Genomic DNA, 18,423 nt, shown 5'->3' on the forward strand with positions numbered 1-18,423 from the left:
GATGGGTTAGCCTGGTGATGGGTATTAAAGAGGGCACGTTCTGCATGGAGCACTGGGTGTTATGCACAAACAATGAATCAAGGAACACTACATCAAAAACTAATGATGTATGGTGATTAACATAACATAATAATAATTTAAAAAAATAACAAGTATGTATCAGAACTGACCCATGCTTCCTATGCTGAACATAGTTGTGAAATGCTACAGGTATGTCATTGTGCCATTCTGCAAAAATAGAAATGTAGATGATGATGTCATGTTAAATAAGTTAGTGGTATAGATCCTGGTATTCTTGTTCCTGTAGAAAATGAGTGTCCAACTTAATCAGGCTGAATAATGACTGTGACTAAGTGAGGTGTCCTACCAGGGAATTGTCCTTCAACGTGGTGTGAAGATGCGTCATGCCTTTAATTCCTGGGCCCTCATTAGAGAATAGAATTAGGCAGCATCAGTCTACCTGATTTCTAAACCAAATGGTTAACTTTGGTTTTCATTCGTTTGTGCCATAAAGATATTTTCAAATGGTATTCGAATCTACATGTGCAGTATCAGGGTCATTGCTTTTCTTTTTTTTTTGCATTTGTTCAAAATAGAATGCCCGTGAAACCATAAATTCTGAACCTCACAATTTTCTTAACTTATTCAAAGTGCAGTTCAACTTAAAAGCTAGTGATTACATTTATCAGAAGAGCGGACTTTCTGGGGTTTTTTCTGTGTATTTTTATGTTTTGAAATCAACTGTAATGTCTCAAGAGCTCTTGATGCGATAACACCAAAGCAGGTTCAATTCCCAATTTATTCAAAAGGAGAAATTTCAGTGAGAACAGTTTACTCAGATTGGATCTGGTTGCGAGATTACAGCTGTGTTGCCCAGACTTATTGTTAAGGCATGAACTCTTAAGAGGACTAATAAGGAAAAAAAAATTCCCCAAATCGTGCTGCCTCTGAGGTTGTGGTAGAGGATCCAACTCCAGCACCACAAACACCTTCAGATCCTGGGGTTGAAGCCCCAGGGCGAGGCGGGAGGGATCCACTGGAGGAAGGAGAGCCAGCAGTCATGGACACAAAGCAGGCTGGGGAGCATTTCTACCCAGAGACTCTCTCCTCCTCCATTCAGCATTCTTATGTAGAAATTCAGAGTCTTAGCTTATTGTAATGTTATTTAAAAAGCATGTTTTTGTTTTGTTTTGTTTTCGACTAGTCATAGCAACTATTAATTCTCAAGAAAATATATAGTTTCAAAATTTGATATTGGCAGCTTTGTTGGTATTGTATTAATACTGGGAGTTTTGTTGATTCTTGACATTGCAGGCAAAATGTATTATTCAAGAAGAACTATGTGAGTTTTGATTGGTCAGGACATTGTTATTTCTGTATTTCCTTAAATGTCATGACAAAATACCAGAATGGGGCCATAGATTTATGAGTTACATTCCTGTTAATCCTCTATGCCCAAAGTAAATTGTTGAAAAACGTGAACGCCTCACGAATTTGCGTGTCATCCTTGTGCGGGGGGCCATGCTCATCTGCTCTGTATCATTCCGATTTTCATATATGTGCTGCCGAAGCGAGCACTATTAAGACTGTTTTACTTGATGAATATGCAAGTGCCCTTGAGAGACTTAAAATATTATGATTTACAGTCATCGATTTCTGAATATGAAGTAATTAGGCTCTTTTGCCAAACACCTCAAGAATATAAACACAAACAAAGCAGAAAATTGCCTTTGAGAAAGTTTGTAACAGCATTCTTGTGTTCTTTGAATTTTTAATAGATTATTCATGAACTCTAAGGTAGCTGTTAGCCCTATTTTAACAAATATTAACGTTCAGTTAACTGAGATATTCAATAAACTAGGGGTCACCTAGCTCCTCTAAGAAATGTTAAATTAATACCTATATGGCCAGCAAGGAGTAGTGAAAGATCTGGAGGTCAGGAGATCGAGTTCCCTTCTTGGTTGTGCCACTGAACAGCCGTGTGACATGGCTGTGAGCGAGTCACAGCGCACTAGCTTTCTCCCGATCAGACTCTAATGCTCTAGTCTGTGTATAGACTAGATGAAAATAATAACGAATTTATATTTATATCTGTATCTATTCATTTAATCCTCAAAACAACCTGATGAACTTAAGTGATAGAATTGTCACATATTTTATAAATGCAGAAAATAATGCCCATGTAAGTTAAGAACCTGCCCAAGTGTCAGAGCCCGGATTTGACTATCGGTGACCCGGATCAGGAATTGGTGCTCCTAACCACCACACTGATATATTCGTAACTTTAATGGCAGGGGAGTAAATGAGACAGGGTCAGTGCTCTACCAAGGTCACTTCAGGGTCACTTAACCTTTTCTGTGTACCTATCACTCAGATTCTGGGGGCCTTACTTCTCATCACTTGCATCTGTGGCTCTCATCACTTGCATCTCAAAGGCCTGATCTTGGGCTCACTTTGCAGGGAGCAAGAAATGCCTGAAAATGTACATTACTCTGAGGAAGGTGGTATGAATGTCCAGTAGCTTTGAGTCAGATGGGACCAACTCTAAACAAAATTTATGTTTTCCCTGGGTGCTATGGACTGAATATTTGTATCCTCCTCAAATTCATATATGGATACTCTAACCCCCAAGGTGATGATTTTGGAAGGTGGGGCCTTTGGAGGACAATTAAGTCATGGGGGCAGATCTCTCATGAATGGGATCAGTGTCCTTATAAAAGAGACCCCATAGAGTTCCCTTGCCCCTCTCACCATGTAAGGACCCAAGATGAGAAGATGGTCATCCATGTGGAAGTGGATCTCACCAGACACCGAATCTGCTGGCACCTTGATCTTGGACTCCAGAGCTGTGAGAAATAAGTTTCTGTTGTTTATAAGCCACCCAGGCTATAGTATCCTGTTAGAGCACCCCAAGTGGACTAAGACCATGGGGTGAGGTTAACACTCAAAGTACAATACAGTAACACCCGTTTTTGGTCTTTTCCCGTCCTTAGCCTTACTCTCCCACCTCGTGTTCTCTCCTGGCACTTCCTTAATCAGTCACAAGCACATAAATCCTTGTTTCAAGAGACTGCATCTGAGAGCCCAATGCAGCATAACGGTAGAGCATTTTTTGGACCCCATTGTTGGGGGTTTGAATCTAATGTTGGGGGTTTAAATCTTGCCCCATTATTTCCTTATTTATTTATTGACTTATTTATTTATACTGAAGTATATTTGACATCTAACACTGTGTAAATTTCAGGTGTACAACATATGGATTTGACACTTTTATATATTGTAATATGATTGTCATTATTATGAACATGCTAGAAGACCAGGTCTTTTCTACCAGGGTCCTGAATTTTTTAGCCACACCATTTGGCTAAGAATGATTCCCACTTCCCTTGAGGGGCCTAAACCCATCGATGTGATCCCATCCTTGAAATGAACTTAAGTTGGTCAAATCACAGGGACTTTTACATAGTGGCTGACAGAAGAGCTATCCATCCGAAGCATGAAAGAGAAAGTGCTACTTCAGGAGTCTGGGCTGCTATTTTTCTACCATAAGCGAAAAGAGCCTAAGGATGAGGACCACACAACGTTAAGGACAAACCTCAAAATGAAGCTTAGCTCTTGAAACATAACTCTCCGGACTAAGGGATTTGCTTAAAATAAACCCAAGCAACATTCAGTTGAAATAAAAATGAGTTCAATGCTGGACTCATTTAGGACAATTGTTATTATCAAGGACAATTGTTTTCTTCAGCCACTTTTTGTCTTTCCCCTCTTTAGACCAGGAACACTGAGATGACTACCCAGATCTGGATGAAGTCAGAAGCTCTGTTAATTCAGACTTCTGAAAAACACAAAAAGAAGTTCCCCAAGTAATTAGTAGTTGAGTTATATAATGTGCTTGAAAACCACATTTTTTTCATGACAACACGTAATATTTAGAACCTGCTGGAGCAGTATGACTCATCCTAATTTATCTTCCTCATCGTCAAAATGTTTTTCAAGTTACCATGTAGGCACAGCAACCACTCTGGTCCACACTTCCATGCACCCCACCTGGATTACACCAGGAGCCACCTACTTGTCTTCTTGGATGCTTAGGAGGCTGCTTTCTGGACAATGCTCCCTCTCCCAACTAATCTTCCCAGGTCACTTTTCATCTTGTTAATCTAACTGATAATTGGCAATGGCTCCACACCACCTATCCTGTAGCTGATGAAGTCCACACTTCTATTTCTGACATTCAGGATCTTATGTGGTTTGCTGCACATGAACTACACGGTCCTATATGCATGAATGCCCAACCACAGGAATCCCTTCCTACACAACACCATGTCCTTCTTCCCTCCATGGTTTCGTTCAGGGTTTATTCCATCCAATATGTCCTCCTAGCCGCTCTTGGAAGTCCAGGTTTTGGGGCACATGGATGGCTCAGTTGGTTAAGCATCTGCCTTCGGCTCAGGCCATGATCCCAGGGTCCTGGGACTGAGCCCCACATCAGGCTCCCTGCTCAGCAGGGAGTCTGCTTTTCCCTCTCCCCGTCCCCCTTGTGCTGGTGTTCTCTCTCTCTAATAAACAAATAAAATTTAAAAAAAAAGAAATTCCAGATTTTTTTCCCCCCTGGATGCCTTTTCTGATTATTTTGGCACACATTTGCCTTATTTCTCTAAGCTTCTTTCAGGAGGCAGAGCTATGTGGTAGCATAAGCCAAAGACTTGGTTCGGAAGTCAACATCTGGCACTTAATAGCTGTGTGACCTGAGACAAATTGCTTAACTTTACTGAAACTCAGTTTTCTTATTTACAAAATGAAAATACAAATCAACTTTTTTTTAGTTCACTGTAAAAAGTAAAGGAGAAAATGTGTCTAGCATATCATAATTTGTATCAAGCAATTGAAAACTATACTCAGTTCTGTACAACTGAGCACATATATCTTTTTTTAATTGGATGAAATTATTGCATACATAAGAGTTTTTCTCCTTCGTTGGAGTAGCAATTCACTGTTCTGCCACTTGTTGACAATTCATTATGCGGAAGAGACTTCTTCAAAGCCTTTATTATTTGTTGTAGTTATTTGTTGTAATTAAAATATAACATCAAAATAAATCTTGCTAGCTATTTTTTAGTATGCTATTGCTTACATCTTTATAGGTAGGAGCTGTTTTTAAATGACAAATGGAATTGATTTTCAGGTTAATCTGCATTTCAAACCCTGGCAATTCATGGAATTGAAAATTCATATAAAGTAGATATGATTTTCTGTTTCACACTGCAGAATATGGTTCAGAGAACTTTCCCCCACAGTTTTATTAGTCAACACATGCCTTTCAGTGCAGCAACATGTATATCAAAGGTGTGAGTATATATGGATTTCTGTCAGTCTGATTTAGAGCAGAGAGACACACATGGATCAAGACGTTTTATGGAGCATAAGAATGCAGGAAGGGGGAACTTCTCATAGGAACAGAGTTCGACATCCCAGGACAACAAGGGAGACAGACTTATGCAATAAAATACATAGACACTACAACTTTATTTTATGTGACCCATCTCTTATCCTGGAGAAGTGTATTAAAGGTTAATAGAGGAAAGAATCAGAAGCAGCACTCAACTGAGCAAGGATAAGTAAACATTAAATTACCAAAACAATGACGAAAATCATTGCAAGTAAAGGGCTAGATCCTTTAATGTAGTGAGAAGGCAGCCAGGACTACTGAGTCAAGAGACGAGAGGTCAGAGTAAAACCTACCTTGCTGGCACCTTGATCTTAGACTTCTCAGCCTCCAGAACTATGAGTCACAAACTTCTGTGGTTTAAGGCATCTAGTCTACGGAATTCTGTTACGGCCACCCAAGCAGACTAATACGGAGAGTTCTTAAATGGCATAAAGCTGAAAATAATTTAATGTTGTTCTTTATTCAATTATATTAAATTTAGACAATGGACTACCACACAGTCATAAAATAATAAGATAGTTCTATACATACTGTAGTGGAACATTTCCAGGACATACAATTAAATGTAAAAAGCAAGTGTCAAAATACATAAGGTAATCCCATTGAGGTCTACAAATAAAAGCAAGAAAAACTACGTGTGTGTGTGTGTGTGTATAAAGAGAGAGGGATGAAAATATACACAGAAGTAGACATAAAGGGATATGATTGCATACATATAGAAAATTTCAGAAAAATACAAGAAAATATTAATTTGGTTTATAGGAAGTAGAATGTGAATGGTAGAAGTTAGAACTTTTTGCTTTTCACTTCATGTCCTTCTGCATTTGAATTTTTACAGTGAACAAATATTAATTTTATAACATGTGTTTTATTTATTTATTTTTTAAAGATTTTATTTATTTGTCAGAGAGAGAGAGAAAGCACGAGCAGGGGGAGTGGCAGGCAGAGGGAGAAGCAGGCTTCCTGCTGAGCAAGTAGCCCGATGCAGGGCTCGATCCCAGGACCCTGGGATCATGACCTGAGCTGAAGGCAGACGCTTAACCAACTGAGCCACCCACGTGTCCCAATATAACATGTGTTTTAAATTCTGGTTTCGTCACTTCCTAGCTGAATGTCCCTGAGAAGTCAATTAATATCTGAGTCTCTATCTCCTACCCCACAAGGTGATCGTGACAATTACATGAGACCTTGGGAAACCCCTCAGAGGGCATGGTATATACAAAGCATTCATCAAATGTTAGTTTTCTATTTCCCATGCATAATCTATCTACAATATTACATATGTATGATACATATGCCATGCTATTATACTTAATTATATAATCCAAAGTCTCTAAAAACCCTCAAAATTGTTTATTTCCCTACACAAGGCAAAATAATCTATTTCCTCTCATAATGTTTTAAATTAAAATTTGTTATTTAGAGACGACATGTTGATCCTCTGAAAACCCAATTATATCTTCTGAGTTTTTAGGCTCTTAGAAAAACTAATAGTCTTCTATCCCAAACCTGTTGTCCAGACTTCACAGCCCAGTGGCAGATGTCGGGTATGTGGCTCACCCCTGAGCAGGCACAGCTCCTGCTGGAAGGGTCCCAGCAAAGGCACTGAGACCTTCCTTGGTTCTGCATCAAACGTTTTCTGTCTCTCTGGGTTGTTTTTCCTTTTTGGTCTCCTTTGAAGTAACAGTTGCTAGTCTGCTTTTTGTTGTTGTTGTTATTGTTGTTGTTGTGCATGTTTTTTTTTCTTTTACAGTTTAAAGGCCTAATAATTCCATCCATGAAAGGACAGAATTCAATTACTAACAGATGATCCTCATGATAAAATGCCACAACCCCAAATTAGAAGAAAGAAAAACAACTCAGTTTTTCATTTACTCCAATACAACTTACATATAAAAAAAAGCAATTTAATGGTGTATATTTTAAAACTAACTTTTAAAAACTTGTCTTCACATCCTGAAAGGTCTAGTACTTGTGTTTATATATAATTTATCATAATAATTTTGGCAGTTTTAAATAAAGTATATTATTTTTGCATTTATTTATCTTAATTTAAGGATTATATTTCCTGAAGAAATTTAATAAATGAGTCATCTTTTTTTTCTTCTAAGAGTAGGGAAATAATCATTGAAAGACATTTTTTATTCCTTCAGGCACAGTTTAAAGATTAGATCTAACTGGAGGCAAAACAAATTAATAACACTGCCTCATGCAGAGTTCTGTGTTGGCTTTTATCCAGAGGTCTAGAATCCATTGCTCTTTAAATTTAAGTTAAACTCAAATGTAAAGTATATTCTGTTTTATCTTATAATGAAAGGAGAAACTGATGTTAAGTGTTTTTCTCTAAGATATAAAATACTGTTGGTTTAGAACTGATAATAAGTGCAGGTCTTCAAATCATGTTATTGAATCTTGGCCCTCTCTATGAAGCGTCTACAAGTAGCACAGCAGAACTGTTCAGTTCGGCCCTTAAATTAGATACACAATCCACGGTGCCACACATTCCAAGTTCACTCGTCTGCGGGATAAGACGGATTTTCTGAGCATTGTTTAGAGTCATAGTCTAGAGTCAAGTCATTAATCCAACACTCACTCACTAGGCACCACTCTCAGGAATTGTGGCCAGGGCTGGAAACCCAAGGATGAGCATGGCACAGCGGGGAGGGGGCTTACGTTCTCCGGGCAGGCGAAAAGACGAGTCCCATAGAAAACACGCAGGTTCTATGGCATCAATAATAGCTACCACTTGTGCCTAGTTACCTGTACCAGACACATGACACATAGTGTCACATTTCATTTCATTTCATTTCATCTTCATGCAATCTGGAGGTAGGTGCTACTGTCTTTGTTTGACAGACAAGGAAACTGAGGTACAGTTAAGTAAACTGAACAGACTGACACAGCTGCTGTGTAGCAGGGGTGGGCTGCACCCAGGGCTGGCCATTCAGTCCCATTCTCCAGGTGACTGTGTTTGCTCCTTTCTGACCTGAACAGGCTGTGGTGGGGGTGTGAAACGGGAGGCAGGGTTAGAAAAGGAATTGAAATTGGCTCAAAATAATTTTGTACTTCCATGTCACGGTATGTTTCAAAAGGCCATTTGATTATTTATTTGTTTGTTTTCTTAAGATTTCTTTATTTATTTTAGAGAGAGAGAGAGAGCATGAGCGGTGGGGGGGTGGGAGAGGGAGAGAAAGAAAATCCTCAAGCAGACTCCCCGCCGAGCACGGAGCCCAAGGATGGGGGCTCGATCCCAGGACCCTGAGATCATGACCTGAGCCGAAATCAAGAGTCAGGCGCTTAACTGACTGAACTACCCAGGTGCCCCAAAGAGCCATTTGATCTTTTAAATCAAGTTTTGCCCTCTGGTTATGAAAAGGATGATTAAAAAAAAAAATGAAAAAGGCTACCTATGCTTGACCTCACACAGTGTTATTAACCATCACTACAATTACGAAAGAGAGTCTTTTGTACTTCAAGAAACTTACGCAAAGAAATGAGTACCAGTGGATGGCTTTTATAATTCCGGCTCCTCTCTTGTTTTCCATGTGTTTAAACATGAGACCTCCATAAAAAGAAGTGCTCATTTTTAGGGCAATTCCATGAAAAGAAGACAACAAACCGAAGCATGCTCAGGCTAGGACTTGAGTTAAACACTGGTCTTCTGTGGGTGAATCTCCACTCTAGGTGGATAACCCCTACTCCACGAAGGCTCTGCTTAGCTTAGTAAACAGGTTCACACTGAACTCACCTTTTCAAAGCTCTTAAGTCTCCTGCTACCTTCCAGCTATTTAAATAAATAAGTCTCCTCGAGATGTAAGTTTCTGGAAAGCAAAGCCACTCTTTTATTCATCTTTGAGGTTATTTGTTTGTTTGCTTACTGTAGAAAGTTTATACAGAGAGAAAATAATATAACATTATTTGTATAAAAACCATCCAGAATTCGTTAACATCTTGTCCCTTCTACTTAGCTAGTCATCTTTGCCCCACTTGATCCAGCACATATCTCTGTTCCCATTAGATACTCATGGTGACCTGAATTGCCAAACTGACCATCAAGGTGCATGCCAAGTACAAACTCAGGTTGTTAGTCTTAACAGGTCTGATGCGCCTTTTTTCCTAAATATGCTAGCCAACTCCTTTAAATAAAACCTAAAATAACTTTTGCAATTAATGCTTCTTATCAGAGTTTAAATATTCTCAGGTCTGTAGTTACAGAAATCACATTAAAATGGATCTACTTATGAAGGAAACATAAAAAGCATGGGTGATTTATTCCACATTTTTCTCAATCAGATAAAAGTCTCACTCCATTTAAATGTCATAATTTACAACCAGCATAGATATTCAAAGAGAATTTTGCAAGTTTCAGAAATGTGGCCAACCTCTTTTCTTGGCAGTTGAAAGAAGAAACCTAAAAAGGACCCGATAAATTGAGTTATAATAATAGTTCCAAAAGAGAACTCATAATCTTCTCTCCCCCATGAACCATCACTTCTTTCAGATTTGTTTAAAAATCCTAACCCCTAACATCAAGCGAGTTGGGAGGGTTTCAATTTCTACCTCCACAGCCACCCTCGTGAGCATTCTCTCCTTATTTCCAAGGCCACTTTCCCAATTGAGGCTGCTTTTCCTTCTCACCAGACTAAATTCCTGGCTCTAACCCTCTGTATTCTAAAATCTCTATGACAAATCATACCACTTGTCCAATCGAAACCCAATAGTCCCTCTTGGCCTCAAGAGAAGCTCCCTTCTTGGCTTACAATTCATGCTCTCTGTGGTCGTATCACGAGATCTCCAAACATTACCAGGAATACCTGTTCTCTGTGGCTTTGGTCATGGCATTCCAGCCTTCTCATCCTGAATCTGGCAAAACTGAATTGTATTCATCAGAACTTGAGCTTCTAGTAGGAGAACTAAATGTTCAGAACACCTCTCAGTTGGAAGACATCTGGATTCCCAAAACTTAAAACAAATGTGTCTTGAAATGTATTGATAAGCTCAGTAAGAAATTAAGGAGGATTTCCCAAAGGTAAAAGAAAAAGAATATAAAGTCGAAATCAGAGTGATAAAAACAGAAACTAAGGCTCCTGTGGGAACATATGTCATACTATGATCCTAGAGTCTCAAGGAACAATGGTCACAGGATAGGATAATCAAATGATGCGGGACTGAACTTGACATATACCTCTCCCCCCGCACCCTTCATTTAAACATAGAATCTAAACCCTCTAAGCTCATACTAATCCAGTAAAATGGTGGACTAGAAAAAATCTAACTACTAACAAAGGCAGCCAATGAAAAAACTTGTCTGTCTCTGCTACAGTTCTGGATGATTATGGACCAAATGTTTTTGCATGCCCCCCTCCTCAAATTTATATGTTGAACCTTAACTTCTAATGAGATGGTACTTGAAGATGGGGTCTTTGGGAGGTAATTAGGGTTGGTTGAGGTCACGAGGGTGAGGCGCTCATGATGGGTTTAATGCCCTCATAAAAGACACCAGAGAGCTTGCTGTCCTCCCCCTCCTTACCCCATGCTTACACAAGGAAGAGGTCATATGGGCCCACAGTGAAATGGTAGCTGTCTACATGCCCAGAGAAGAGGCCTCAGAATGAAACCTACCTGCCAGTACCTTGATCTTGGCCTCCACAACTGTGAGAAATAAATTTCTGTTGTTTACCTGTCTATGGTATTTTGTTATGGTAGCCTGAGCTGACTAAGACTTGGGTAGAAGAAAATAACAATATTCTCCCCTGGAGATGTGTAAACAGAGGTCCACCCTCATAGGACAGAAGGATTCAAATTTATAGTCCTGTATGGTTGGGGAAATTCCAAACCAAGAAAATAAAGGATCCCTCATGGGTTGCCATCCCCTGGCACTGACAAAAGCAAATACAAATATAATAATTCCTGGAGGGAGCATTCCCTCATCCAGTACCTTGTGATTTCCATGGATTACATTAACTTGGCAAAACTTAACAAACACTTGGGGAAACAAACTATCCACAACATATTTAGGTTCCCAAGGACTTGAGTCATTGGAATTATTAAGCATAAAATAGAAAATAACTATGTATATTTCATTTTTTAAAATGTTATTTAGTATATTTAAATGTTTTAAAAAATAAAAGATGGGCTTGGAAAGATGAGGAAGAAAAAGATTGAATCAGCGTATTTGAAAAAAGAACAAAATAGAATTTCTAGAAATAAACAATTAATTGAAATTTAAAACTCTATGGATGAGTTAAATAACATATTAAAAAACAAAAAAGAAACAATTTAAGGAAAAATTACTGAATGCGAAAATATAATTCTGACCACAAACTTCTCCAAGACCACATTTCTTTCACTTTTATTAAGGCATAATTTGACATACACTAAGCTGCATACATTTAAAGTATAAAATTTATTAAGTTTTGACCTATGGACATACTCATAAAACCATCACCACAATTGAGATAATGCATATGCTATTATCCCCAAAAGTTTCCGCATACTCCTTGGCAATCCCTCATTGTCTTCCCTCGTTGCTTCATTCTCATCCCTGGACAGTGCTCAACAGCTTCATGTCATTATAGATGACTTGCATTTTTTGGAATTTTATGAAAATTAAAATCATATTATATCTACTCATTTTTTTCTGGCTTCTTTCACTCAGCATAATTATTTTCAGATTAATCTATGTTGGTTTTATGTACCAATAGTTCATTCTTTTTAATTGTGGAGTAGTGTTCCATTGTATTTATGTACCACAATTTGTTTATCCATTCACTTATTAATACACATTTAGATTGTTTCTATTTCTTGGCTGTTATAAAGAAAGCTGCTATGAACACTCTTTTGAGAGTCTTTGTATGGCCATATGTTTCATTACTCTTAGCTACTTAGCTAATAATAGCAGAATAGCCAGAATCTATGATAATGTATGTTTAATGATTTAAGAAACTGCCAAATGATTTTTCAAAGTGGTTGTACCACTTTCTATGCCCATCTGCAGTATTTTAGAGCTCCAGTTACTCCCCATCTTTCCAGCTCTTTAATTTTCATGATGATTCATGTGGGTAGTATCCCAGTGTGGTTTTAATTTGCAGTTTCTTAAGAAGGAATGATGTTGAGCATTGTCTCTAGGCAGTGGGCATCAGGCAGAGAAGGAGAGTGATCTCTGGTCACTCAAGGTCAGTCCTATGATTTCCTCAGATGACTGTACAGAGAGAGTTTCTAAGCTATTGCACAGAAAAGTGAAACTCAGGCAGAACCCAGCGTTCTCCTTGAGTTGAGGACATCAAATTGGAATTCCAAGGAGGCCAAGTAGGTTACAGTTGACAGAATATAACATGGGAGAGGAAAGATATGCACAGAGCGATAACTCGGGACATCTACATAAGGTCCACCTCAAGTACGTTACTGAGCACTGATCCTCTTATATAGGTAAAAATCACCCTAAAAAATCCTACCCAAGACCAGGTGAAAATTATTCTAAAAGATTAGATGAAACAATGACAGAAATATCACAGTGCAGAGAATAGAGCCTTTCCCCAGGAGAGTGGAAGATCTTGTCATTCACACAGCATTAGGTACAGTACTCAGAAGGGTTTGCCTTGCAGTGGGTAAAATGAGTATCTAACAAAGCTTAAAAATAAGACCCAAAAGTCCTGATTTCAAGTAACTTAACTACATCCCAGAACAAAGCTCAAAAATATTTCTAGAAATACAGACATATATCCAGCATCAATAAAGTAAATGAAAAATGTCTGGCATCCAATCAAATGTTACTAGTCATACAAAGAACCAGAAAAATAAAACCCATAATGACAAAACTCAAACCAAACTAACCAGAACTCATGCAAATAATAGAAATAGTAGACAGGGACATTAAAAGAGGTATTTTAACTGTATTTCATACATTCCAGAAGATAGATCAAAGACTGAATATGTTAAGTAGAGACATGCTAGAGAAGATATTTTTTAAATACTCAAATCTTACTTTCAGAGATTAAAACTACAATGACTGAGGTGAAAAATACAGTGTACAGTATTAAGAGCAGAGTAGATAATAAAAAAGCAAAGATTGGCAAATTTGAAGATAGAGTAATAAAACTATCCAAAATAAAAACAGACTAAGAAAATGAATTTTAAGTGAGTTGTGGGACAACTAGAAACAGCCTGATACACTGACAATTGGAGTCACGGTATGAGGGGAGTGACAGAAAAGCCTATAACTAACAGCTTACGTAATGATGGAAGACTGAATACTTTCACCCTAAGAGAAGGAACAAACAAGGAATCCACTCTCGCCATTTCTATTCATCATTACAGTGGAAGTTTTATATAGTGCAATACAGATGAAATTTTTATTTATTTATTTATTTATTTATTATTTTTAAAGATTTTATTTACTTGAGAGAGAGAGAGTGAGAGAGAGAGAGCACAAGGTGGGGAGTGGAGGCAGATGAAGAAACAGACTCTCCCACTGAGTGGGGAGCCCAACGCAGGGCTTGATCCCGGGACTCCAGGATCATGACCTGAGCCGAAGGCAGATGCTTAACTGACTGAACCCTCCAGGCGCCCCCAGATTAAATTTTTACAAAGAAAGAAGAAAAGGCATCAGATCAGAAAGGAAGAAGTAAAACTGTCTTTATTCTGAAACGGCATGATGATCTATGTAGAAAATCCAATGGAATTCTAACAATTCAGCTAGAACTAGTAGGTGAGTTTAGCATGTTTAAGGGACACAAGTTCCACATATAAAAATCATTTGTACACATTGGTAACAAACAGAAAATGAAATTTGGAGGTAAATGCCATCTAAAGTAGCATCAAAAATATTAGATACTTAGGAATAAATTTGACAAAATTGGTAAGACCTCTGCACTAAAAACTAAAAACACTGCTTACAGAAATCAAGTAAGAAAATATTCATGACCTAGAGTTAGGCAAAAATTTCTTAGTTACAACACCAAAAGCATAATCATAAAAAAAAATAGACTAGCCTTTACCAAAATTAAGAACTTCTATTATTCAGAAACACTGTTAAGTGAGAAAAGACAAACCATAGATTAAGAGAAAACATTTGCAAATCAAATATGTGGTAAACAAATTGTATCCAGGATATTAAAGCATATTCAAGTCTTAATAATAAGAAAACAAACATCAAATTTTAAAAATGGACAAAGATTTGAAGAGGCAGCTCACCAAAGAAAATATATGAATGGCAAATTAGCACATGGAAAAGGTATTCAACATCCTTGGTTATTAGGGAAATGCAAATTTAAACCACAATGAGATACAACTATTAGAACAGCTAAAATTGTAAGAGTGACTCTTCCAAGTGATGCTGAGGATGTGGAGCACCTGAAACATTCATACCTTATTGCTGGCAATGTAAAATAGTGCAACACTTTGGGAAACAGTTTGACAGCTCTTAAAAATATTAAACATATTGCATACCATATGACCCAGTCCTTCCACTCTTAGGTACACATCCAAGAGAAAAGAAAACATATGTTCATGCAAAGAGTTGTATACAAACGTTCATAACAGCTTTATTTGTCATAGTCCCCAGATGAAAACAACACAAATATCCATCTAGTGAATATGGATAAACCAAGTGTGCTATATCCATACAAAGGAATGCTATCCAGCAATAAAAAGAATGAACTATTATGAAAAACTGTCTTGTAGCTAGGTTAGAACTGTTTTTTGGGGCAAGAGTAATGGTGTGCCAGTCCCAAGGCCAGGCCTCAAACGGCCTTGGAGTTTCTATTTTCTCGCTTGGAATCTTGCCACAACCATCTGAACAAGCTCAATCTAGACTTCTGGAGAATATGATACATTCTATTAAGGACACCCCGCTTCCATCTGAGGCCTCCTAGACCAGCCTACAAATAGCTGACTCCCCACCATAGGAGAAAGCCCAGCCACCATTAATGTACTGCCTACATAACCCAAGCTGCTTACAGACTAAACAGAAGAGCTCCCTGTTTCATCTATAAACTACAATAAGTGTGTATTTACTTAAGGCCTTTGAATTTGGGGTAGTTTGGTGCACAGAACTAGTTAACTGATACAAAATGAATAAAAAATTCTGTTACATTCAGATAATGAAACTCTATAAAAAGATGAAAATGAACCCATTATTTTCTACACACAAAAGCATGGCTCACTCACACATTGTATTGAGCAAAAGAAGCCAGACACGAAAGAGTCTAAAGCTCATAAAGTTCAAAACAGGTAAAAATGGTCGAAGTCAGAATAGTGGTTATGTCCAGAGAGAGGGAGTACCTGGAAGGGGTCTTGGGGCCACTTTTGGTGGAACAGCAGTGGTCCATTTCTTGATCCTAATTCTGATTCCATGAGTTAGTTCACCTTATGAAAATCCAATGAGCTGTACACTAGTGTTTGTGAATTTTTATGTATGTAATTCAATAAAAGGATTTTTTAAAATGAATTGCTTGAACAGCAAATTCACTGAAGAGGAAATTTAAATAAAAAGAGCATCAGTCTCACTGGTAGTCTGAGAAAAACAAATTGAAACAATCATAAATATCAGTTTTCACCCATCAGTAGCCAATAAATTTAAAAGACTGCAATACTCAGTCTTGAGAGGGAATGAGGAAATATGCACACATTGCCAGTGTGTGAATTTTAGAAAGTAATCTGACAAATATATTAAAAATTGGAATGCCTGTAACCTTAACTCAATGCATTTAGGAATCTATCCTACAGAAATGAAACCACTAAGGATATACATAAAAGAATATTTATTTAAACATTGTTTACAGCAGCAAAAAAATTAAGTCACCTTGAATGTGAATCAAATGTAAATGGCTGCAAAAGTTATGGTTTATACATATGAGGGGATTTCACTATGCAAATATTAAAATAAATGTGTTTATTATATTTTAACCTGCAATGATATGGGCGGTAACTTGGAAAAGCAAATTTCAAAGCAATATGTACAGTGATCCTCCTTTCATTTAAAAAAAGAAGGGTGATTAATTTAAGAAAATCCTATATAATTTTGTGTTTTCTTGCACATAAAGGTATAGAAGGACACAAATAAATGGTTACCTACAAACTGGAATTTGGAGAAAGGAGGACATCACCACTATTATATACTTCAGTGTTTTTCTTGCTCTAACAAGTATATATTACATTAAAAATGAAATAAATACACATTATATAATACTTTTTGTTTAATTCCCAACCTTTAAATAATAATAAAAAAGAACAAGTCATTTAATTAAATGCAGTTTTCAAATTTTATGTCAAGTCAGTGCAGGTAGACATAGACTTCATACAAAATTTATTTAAAAAGGAGAAAAAATCTAAGCATTCTCTCTCTCTTTTTTAAAAGATTTTATTTATTTATTTGACAGAGAGAGAGTGTGTGCACAAGCAGCGGGCAGGGGAAGAGGGAGAGGGAGAAGCAGAGTCCTCACTGAGCAGGGAACCCCATGCTGGGCTCGATCCCAGGACCATGTGATCATAACTTCAGCTGAAGGCAGACGCTTAACCGACTGAGCCACCCAGGTGCCCCCTAAGTGTTCTCTTAAAAAACAGTGTACAGTACAAACTCCCTAAACTTTCAAACAATGAGGGATAAAAATTTAACATTGGTGATATCTTTTCAGGATCATGAAAGGAGCACCTCATATCACATAGGAATTTCATGATTATTAATTCAAGCTGAAGAACAAATAGATCATTTCATAAAATATCTTTTAGCAACTTGGAATAAATATACTTTGAAATACTGTGACTGAACCAACAATCTGTTGGAAAATTTTATTTGCTATACGAATGGAAAATATTACTCACTACTGACATTTCCTGTTTATCATTTAAAAAAAAAACTTAGTTCTCTAACCTTGCAAATTTAATTCAGTTGTAAATCTTACAACCTCTTGCAATAAGAGCTTGCCTTACATAACAAATAAAATGTATCTGGCAGGTTCATTCTTAAAAGAACTAGGATTTATCTTGAAAGTGAATATAGAAATAAAAAGCAAAGATAGTAGAAATAGAGAAAGCCATGTTATAAAAAGCTAATGTACCATATGAAATCCAGTTGGATATAAACAAATGTATTTCAAGGTTTTCCCTTTTTAATGCCTCAAAAATGAAATCAAAATGAGTTTCACAACTTCTCTAAATTACTGGATAATTACATCTTTTCCAAAGCTTTCAATAATTACAATACTGATGACCTAAATCTGAATCCTGGGAGTCTGCTTTTCCAAAGCTCTAAAAATTATTTCATTATAGATTATTAAAAGATGACTGCAGAAAAGGATGCAAATCTTGGGTATATTTTTTTACTCTGAAATTGTTTTATATTTCATATGTTGGAAAAGAAATGTAGCAATTTGGGATTTATGCCCTAAATTTGAATTCCAGTTTCAATTAATTAACTGGATGAGAAAGGCAGAGTTTTCTCGATAGACTTTTCATTTTCTCCAACGACGAAATAAAATGTTGCCCAAAGCAAACAGAATGTGTAGAGAGTCAGAGTAAACAAAAAGTGACAGTAGAAGGATAGTATTTCTCATCCACCATGCTTCAGGTGCTTTATAAACATCTTCGGATAATTTTCCCAGCAATCTTGTGAACAGGTAGGATCTCCATTTCACCAGTGAAGAAACTAAGATTCAGAGTTCTATTTAAATTACCCAAGATCGGGGTGCCTGGGTGGCTCAGTCGTTAAGCGTCTGCCTTCAGCTCAGGTCATGATCCCAGGGTCCTGGGATCGAGCCACGCATCGGGCTCCCTGCTCGGCAGGAAGCCTGCTTCTCCCTCTCTCACTCCCCCTGCTTGTGTTCCTGCTCTCGCTCTCTCTCTCTGTCAAATAAATAAATAAATAAAATCTTTTAAAAAAATAAATAAATAAAAAATAAATTACCCAAGATCATATAAGTGGTAAATGAGCCAGGATTTGAAACCAGCTCTAAGTGACCAAGAAGACAGGGACC

General features: G+C 37.3%; 1 protein-coding gene and 1 non-coding gene across 2 annotated transcripts in view; both read right to left on the reverse strand.

The window, feature by feature from the left end:
- Nucleotides 1–18,423, reverse strand: part of MOXD1 (monooxygenase DBH like 1) — an 88,457-nt gene that overhangs the window by 31,485 nt on the left and 38,549 nt on the right. The window lies entirely within an intron of this gene.
- Nucleotides 1,471–1,578, reverse strand: LOC115943065 (U6 spliceosomal RNA). Its single transcript, XR_004077666.1, has one exon. It is a non-coding gene; the product is annotated as a U6 spliceosomal RNA (small nuclear RNA).

Source organism: Leptonychotes weddellii, chromosome 8 (genome assembly GCF_054177405.1).
Source record: "Leptonychotes weddellii isolate Sample4059 chromosome 8, ASM5417740v2, whole genome shotgun sequence".
NCBI lineage: Eukaryota > Metazoa > Chordata > Mammalia > Carnivora > Phocidae > Leptonychotes > Leptonychotes weddellii.